This window comes from Mus caroli, chromosome 18 (genome assembly GCF_900094665.2).
Source record: "Mus caroli chromosome 18, CAROLI_EIJ_v1.1, whole genome shotgun sequence".
Lineage (NCBI taxonomy): Eukaryota > Metazoa > Chordata > Mammalia > Rodentia > Muridae > Mus > Mus caroli.
In genome coordinates this window covers 20,822,472-20,830,170 of record NC_034587.1, presented here as the reverse complement: position 1 = coordinate 20,830,170, position 7,699 = coordinate 20,822,472, and the positions used below count along the sequence as shown (strand labels likewise).

Genomic DNA, 7,699 nt, shown 5'->3' with positions numbered 1-7,699 from the left:
AAAAAAAAAAAAAAAAAAAAAAAAAAAAAAAAAAAAAAAAAAAAAAAAAAAAATCACTGGTATGAGTCACTGTGGCTCGCTTCATGGTAAGCTCACACGTGTATTCATGGGCTGTTTTAAAGTTCTATATGGTTCACTGTCATAAATGTTTGATTTGTGAACCTACTTGGTTTACCTACCAGGCTTAGCTCAGGTAAGCATTTGCAGGTGGAACGGGGTTTGGAGTGGGAAGTTTCACCAGTTCTAGAGTGCGGCAGGCTTGACTCCACCAAAGCCATTTGCTGCCCTTTCCCCCCAGTTCCTTCTAACTGCCTATTGGGATCACATTTCATGTATTTTTCCTGGGGCGCCACTGCAGCATATCTCCTACCTAGACTCTTTGGGCTCTGAGATTCTTAATTTGTAATAGAATTTAGAGTCTCACTTTTGACTTGAAGTCTATGTGGGACATTAAGTTACTAGGCTTACAACACTGTACACCATGACAATCTTGTTTCTTTTTAAATAAGATTTATTTATTTTTCATTATGAGTGAGTATGTGTGTGTGTGTGAGAGAGAGAGAGAGAGAGAGAGAGCAATGCTCAGAGTATAGACAAGGATGCTGAATCGTGTGTGTGTGTGTTTGTGAGTGCAGTGCTCAATAGAGGAGAAACGGGGATGTTGAATCATGTGGAGCAGGAATTACAGGTGGTTGTGAGTGCTCAGTGTGGGTGCTGGGAACTAAACTGGATCCTCTGCAAGAGGAGCGAGTGCTCCTAACCACTGACCCATCCCTTCAGCCCGGGGAAGCTTATATTTTACACATGAACTCACAAAACCTTTATTACAACTACTCAAAATCCCAGTGTCTCAGAGGCTGCCCCTTCTAACAGCTGTGTAAAAGAGTCTTTGTAACAATTAAACATGGATAGAAATTTTGCAATTCTGTGAATTTCATAGAATGTTTATATGCATATATAATGATAGACATATATTATATCTTATTTGAGCAGCAAATATACACAAAAAAAAGAAACGAAGCAGAGTAACAAACCAGTCATGTCTACTTTGTTTCAGTGACAATCAACTCAACAATCGACTCCAAGCTTATTATAATTATATCCCCATAACTCCTCTCTGCTAGCCCCACAGCCCATATTATTTTAGAGTAAATGCCAAGTATTGAGTCCTTTCAGTTACAAAGACATCAGAAAACATTAAGCAACAAACCCAACAGCACCAGTACACTGAAATGAGCATCATGTCTTAATATGGCAGGTGGCATGACGGCTGGTCATCTGTCTTCATCTGAATATGGATTTGAGCTTCCTCTGTGGACTTATTCCTTTCCTATTAACTGCATGCTAGTCTTCTATTCGGATCTTTCATGTAGACTTTGTAATTGCTACCTTTTTTGGAGGCTTCTAAATCTGGATGCTCCCATCCATCACTCTGGGCGTCGTTTAATACTGCCTTGGCCTTTGCTTTCCTGTACCCTATGATGTAATCTACAGGCCCTAACTTGGGGAGTGAGGTGAAAGACTCCTTCCTGCAATGAGTGAGCTTTCTCTGGAAGTCGGGGAATGTCTGGCTCCTTCTGTTGTGCTGTTAAACGCTGAGCTATTTGCCTACATCCAAAAACTAAGTTATTGCCTGTAGGTTGTTCTTAATGTATCATCTCTGATGATTCTATGAAGAACATCCCTTCTGAGGGAGCCTGAGGTTGGATGGTGGACACAACACAGAACAGGTCCTGATTGCCTCTTCACACTTTCCGGGTAATAGGTATGTCCTGAATATTCTGTAGTCAACAGGACTTTTATTTTAGTTTTGTGAAGTATAACCATGAGATCACAGAGTTTTAGTAAACGTGATATGCCTTACTCAATTACAATTTATATCTTGATTGATAAAAGGCGTATCTGAGTGTCAGTGTGCTTATTCAGACTGGCCTTTCAGTTCTTTTGATAAAGTCGTCCTTGTTTTCTGGTGTGACGAGGTGTTCCAGGCTCAACTAGTAACTTTATGACCTAAAACCAGTCATTTCTCCAAGGTCCTGACTTCTTTCTGTAACAGACAGTACTTGATGACACAGAAGGAATAAATGTTTTAAACATGGCTAGATAAAATACCAAAATCTAAAGTTTCAGGTTTTATAGAACAGGTCTATATACTTACTAAACAATTACACTAAACTCGAAGCCGTTTGCTTTCCTCAAGGTGATACCAATCTGCTTTCTGCTCCGAGGTATTAAATGAGGAGTTTATAAACAGAAAACAGCAGTCACACGCCACCCACATGCCACCCACATGCCACCCACACGCCCTCCAAGTCAGTGGCTCTCACCTTCCTAATGCTGCAATCCTTTAGTACAGTTCCTTTCGTTGTGCTGACCCATAGACATAACATGGTTTCATTGCTATTTCCTAACTATAATTTTGCTACTGTTATAAGTCATAATATAACTATCTCATATGCAAGATATTTGATATGTTAGCCCCCAAGGGGTCACGAACCACAGGTTGAGAATCACTGCTCTAAATTCTCCTTCCCTTGGGGTTCTGCCAGCATTGAACCCCAGGTATGTGACCATGAATACTTTTCTACACTTCTGTTAAAGCTTCGACTGCTTTTCAGTCAACAGTTTTCACTGTTCTCTTTAGAGGATATTTTACTAAGGGAAACCATTTACGTTTACAATGAAATCACCTTTCGCCACCTTTATAAATTCTATAAAGCCTCAGTAAGGATAAATAATTCAAAACTTAAAAGTATTTTGGACCATTTGACAGGGTTTCTATATCGACCTAGCTCTGGCCAGCGATACACTTTTCTAATGATTTTGCTGGTGGTAATAAAAAGCCTTTACATTTCCCAGCAATGGATCGGCGGAAGGAGAACTGTCAAGTGCCAGGTGGCATCCAACCAAGGGTGATGAAAATTGTGCTCCAGGTGATTTAAAAACTAAACAGAGAGGGAAGAAACAAACAGATCCGTGCTTGACAAACACACTCCACTGAGTGGAAAATGGTCCGTAGTTACAGAAGATGAAGAAATACCAAATAGGGCAGGAAGATGAGATTAAAACAAAAACCCAGCACTTGGGTGGCAGAGGCAGGTGGATTTCTGAGTTCGAGGCCAGCCTGGTCTACAGAGTGAGTTCCAGGACAGCCAGGGCTACACAGAGAAACCCTGTCTTGAAAANGGCAAGTGAACAAGCAGATCAAGAGTCAGACTCACCGGGCGTGGTGGCACACGCCTTTAATCCCAGCACTTGGGAGGCAGAGGCAGTCGGATTTCTGAGTTCGAGGCCAGCCTGGTCTACAGAGTGAGTTCCAGGACAGCCAGGGCTACACAGAGAAACCCTGTCTTGAAAAACCAAAAAAACAAACAAACAAACCCAAAAAACAAAAACAAAATCAAAACACCACACGTGGACGGCTCCAGAGCAGCCATGAAGCAACACTTCCCTCGGGGTCTGTGATGATAACATTCTCCCGGGACAGCTGTCCTTGTATTTATTCTCCCACAAATAAGGCCCTCTATGCTTCCACAGAGCTCATTAAGACGAGGGGCAAACAACAAAAACAGCAGCAGCGTGGTACTTTAGAAGCCTGGTTAGTTATCAGCCCCGCCCTCCAACTGCTTCGGTAATAGGTCTCCAACACACCTGCAGCCCCTGGCACTGCTGGATCAGAGGGCCTTATGGGAAAACTAGGTAAGTGGACAGAGCATGAGGCAGGAAAACCCACTGAAGGGAAGGAACATGCTAATGCTGAAAGGTAGGAACATGTTAAATTCACTTAAACATGGCCGACACATTCGACACATTTCAACGGGTATTTGAATCAACAACCAGGATCAATATAAATGTCTATGAACTCTCTATGCAGACTGGAGCATTCTTGTAATCTATATTCTTCCCAACTCCAGAAAGGGTTTATTTATTAGCTACCATACAAAGTATTGGATTTCACGATGGTGTTTTCAAGTAAGATTTGTTTTTGTTGATTCTTTTCCTGAGTCTTCACCCTACTCCCTGCCCTTTCTGCTGCCCTTCCACCCACAGTGACCTCTCCGTTCTCATGTCACGTGTTCCGTTGCATATACACACACACACATGCATGTAAAGACTGAAAGCTAGGATCTACATGAGAGAACATTTGTCTGGGCATCTGTGCAGTCTGTGCCACCTGGTTTAATGGACTGTTTTCCAGATCCATCCATTTCATTTTGCCTGCATTTCATCTCTCTTGATAGCTACATAAAATTCCTGTGTGTGTGGACATTTTCATTATCCACTCATCTGATGATGGACATCTAGGTTGGTTCCATTTTCTTGCTGCTGTGAGAAGAGCAGCAGGAAACATGGATGATCAAGTGTCTCTGTGATAGATGCAGAGTCCTTTGGCATGCTTCAAGGACTGGTGTAGCTGGGCCATCTGAAGTTCAATTTTAACTCTTTGAGACACCTCTACTCTAATTTCCATGTTTGTACCACTTTATACTTCCAGCACTAGTGAGCACTGCCCTCCAATCGTTGGTAAGCCTTGCTGCATCCTCTTAGCTTGGGCTTTGACCATGGTCAAGTGTAATCTCAAGACAGTCCCTGTTTCAGTGAGACAGCTCTGTGCACACCTGACTTTGTGGTATCTTTTGTTAACTGCCAACCCAAACATGCCAGCTTTCTGCGTTTAGGCCTGACAGCTTTGGCTTGGCATGCCCTGTCCCATGGGGAAGGGTCCTTGTGAAGATCCAGCAAGCCAGTGTCCATGCCCCACCCTGCCACTCTGTGTGTCTGTGTGTATGTGTGTCTCCCCCCCCCCACTTCTCTGTCTCTGTCTCTGTCTTTCTCTCTCTCTCTGTGTCTCTCTCTGATTTTACTTCCATACTGATATCATCCCTTCCACTTTTTTCTACAAACATGATTTTAATATATTCAATCTGAAATTATCCAGATGACTAAAAACAGAAAAGTTCTTATACTTTTCTAAATATTAGCCTCTGATGAGAATTAAATAATCTTAGCCTTTCCACAGTTATGTTCTGAAATTCTAAGGCTTCATTATAATTTCTTGCATCTTAACCGACATGGACACTTAAAGGTGAGAGAGAGCTCCCGCCTAGCAGAAGGGTTGTGTGCTTACTGCAGGGAGTTTGATAGCACGTCAGAGAGGAAGTCACTTCTCGCCACTCTCGGGAGGAAAGCAGGGCAAGTGTCAGAGTCTCTCCTTACACACGAGAGTGCCATGTGGCACCTGAAGGGTCTCTGTACCAGGTCACCAGGAGACAAAGCTTCAGGTCACCACGTCTGACTTCACACCCTCACAAGACATAAGAATACTCCGATGAAGATAGACATTATAATAATTTTAAAATAGTGATAATGTTTTAAAATTTTTCTTAGGTTTGTTCCTTTTATTTTATATGTGTGTGTGTGTGTGTGTGTGTGTGTTGCCTGGATGTATGTGTGTGTACCATGTGCATGCCTGATGATGCCCTTGAAGGTCAGAAGATAGCACTGGAGCCCCTGGAACTGGACTTAGGAATGACTTAGATTCCCTGGAAGGACTGCCTTGTCTGACCTCAGTGGGAAAGGTTGCACCTAGCCCTGCAGAGATTTGATGTGCCAGGGTGGGGAGATACCCTCCCTTTTTTTGGAGGGGGGGGGCGATCCTCCTTTTCACAGGAGAAGGGAAGGAGGGTATGGGGGGAGGAACTGTGTGAGGTGGGGACAGGGAAAAGGGCAGCAATTGGGATGTTAATTAATTAATTAATGGAATAGAAAAGAAAATATTGCCTAAATAAATAAATGCATGCTGTGAGCCACCATGGGGATGCTGGGAACTGAATCCAGACTCAATGCTCTAAATTGCTGAGCCATCTCTTCAGCCCTAAGAGATCAATTTTTAAACTGACTAACATATTTTTATCAAGATAAATGTCATACTATGAGAAGTGAGGTCACCCTGAAGGCCATGGAGCAAAGAACCAGCATGGGGCTGAAGCTCAGGTCCGGAACTTTCTGGGTCTTTTGGATGGAAATGGCAGTTGATTATCAGGTGGCCTGCCAGGTGGCTCTGGGACAGAATTTCCTCTTGGCCAAACTTGCAAACAAATGCCCAAAGCACTATGTCCTTAAAGTCTTTAAGTGTGACTTAAAGACTTGGCTATATTCAATACTGTAAAAGGTAAATAGAGGAGATTGGGGAGATAGTCTGGTTGGTACAACGCTTGCTAAGTAAACATGAGGGTCCAAATCAGATCCCAAAACCCACATACAAAGCCAGGGCCCGGGGGAGTAGGGACAAGTAGAGCACTGGGGCTACTTGCCAGTCAGTGGAGTCTAATAGGTGAGCCCTGAGTCACAGCAAAGACACCTTGTTGAAAAAACAAAAAGCAAAGGGGCTGGGCGTGGTGGCACACTCTAATCCCAGCATTCAGGAGGCAAAGGCAAGGGGATCTCTGTGAGTTTGAGACCAGCTTCCTCTTGTCTATAGAGTGAGTTCCAGGACAGCCAGGGCTACACAGAGAATCCCTGTCTCGAAAAAAACAAAAACCAAACAAAACTGCAGAAATCCCTATCTTCAGAAAGCACAGTTGCAGTTCTGACTTCTCTGCAGACACTGACTTCAGAGTAAGCAAGCCCAGCCTGGGACCCAGCAACCTGCAGGCTTCTGCTTCTCCTGCATTTGATGTTTGGTGATGGGCAGGACAGAGAGGCACAGCAAGCTTATGCTTTGCAGCAATTATTGAGCCATATAAAATTAGACATTGCATTTCTCCTTGCTAAAACAAATGGAATTTTCTGTGAGTCAATGAGACAAGTTAGCCTGGATTAAGGTTTGGCAAGCCCCAAACATGGAAAAACCAAAATAGGAATTCTACCATGTTACTCGTCATGGGTCCCGAAACCCAATTACAAAATAGCCTGCAAGTCTGTCCAAGAACCAATTTGGCGAGGTTTAAAAATTATTTCTGGGGAAGCATTCTTCAAAAGTAAACAGATAGGTAAAATGTCTGTCAGCACTGCCTGCTAACGGAGATGATTTCTTAGGTCACTCGTTCTATCTCTTTGCCCCACCCAACTCCACCAAATTGACCCCCACAGCCCCACTGTCTCCATTTTCTCCTCCACACTCTCAGTCAACCCCTTCACAGCTCCCTCAAAGCAGGGTCACGATAGATCAGGTGTTCCAGGATCTATGTCTTGCTCTGGGGTTGTCCACAGAAGAGCAATTTAAGAAGTTAATTTGGTTACCCCTGGCAATGGGCATAGAAACATTCTACATCTGTGCTGCATGAAGGGCGGGTCTCTATAGGCACGGCAATCCACAGGTCTCTGTCTGTCTTCTTCCTCCTGTGGAGGACATGACACCTTGGTGGTGGTGGTGTTCTTCTATCAGTCAGGGGCAGAGCAGGTAGCTGTCCTTTCTTTATCCTAGTTTGATGCCTGGCTTGGTGGCCAGGCTCTTATGCCTAGGACTCATATAAATCAAATCAAATCAACTCAAATCCAGGCAGCATAACATGGGAGAAGGAAGACAGAGAGCTGTGGACTGCCATGCTACTAGAGACCCGCCCTTCAGCACAGTTGGGTCACAGACACTAGTTTGCTGCTTCTGTGGACAGAAGGACACACTGTGGGACACACTGACAGACTACAGCTTCTACCGTGACATTTTTTTTCTATGCTTTGTTGTTGCTGTTTGTTTGTG

At 43.6% G+C, this 7,699-nt stretch overlaps 1 protein-coding gene across 5 annotated transcripts in view; it reads right to left on the bottom strand.

Annotated features, from left to right (window-relative positions):
• Mapre2 (microtubule associated protein RP/EB family member 2) overlaps nt 1-7,699 on the bottom strand; it is a 135,678-nt gene that overhangs the window by 62,860 nt on the left and 65,119 nt on the right. The gene's annotated exons all lie outside the window — the stretch shown is intronic.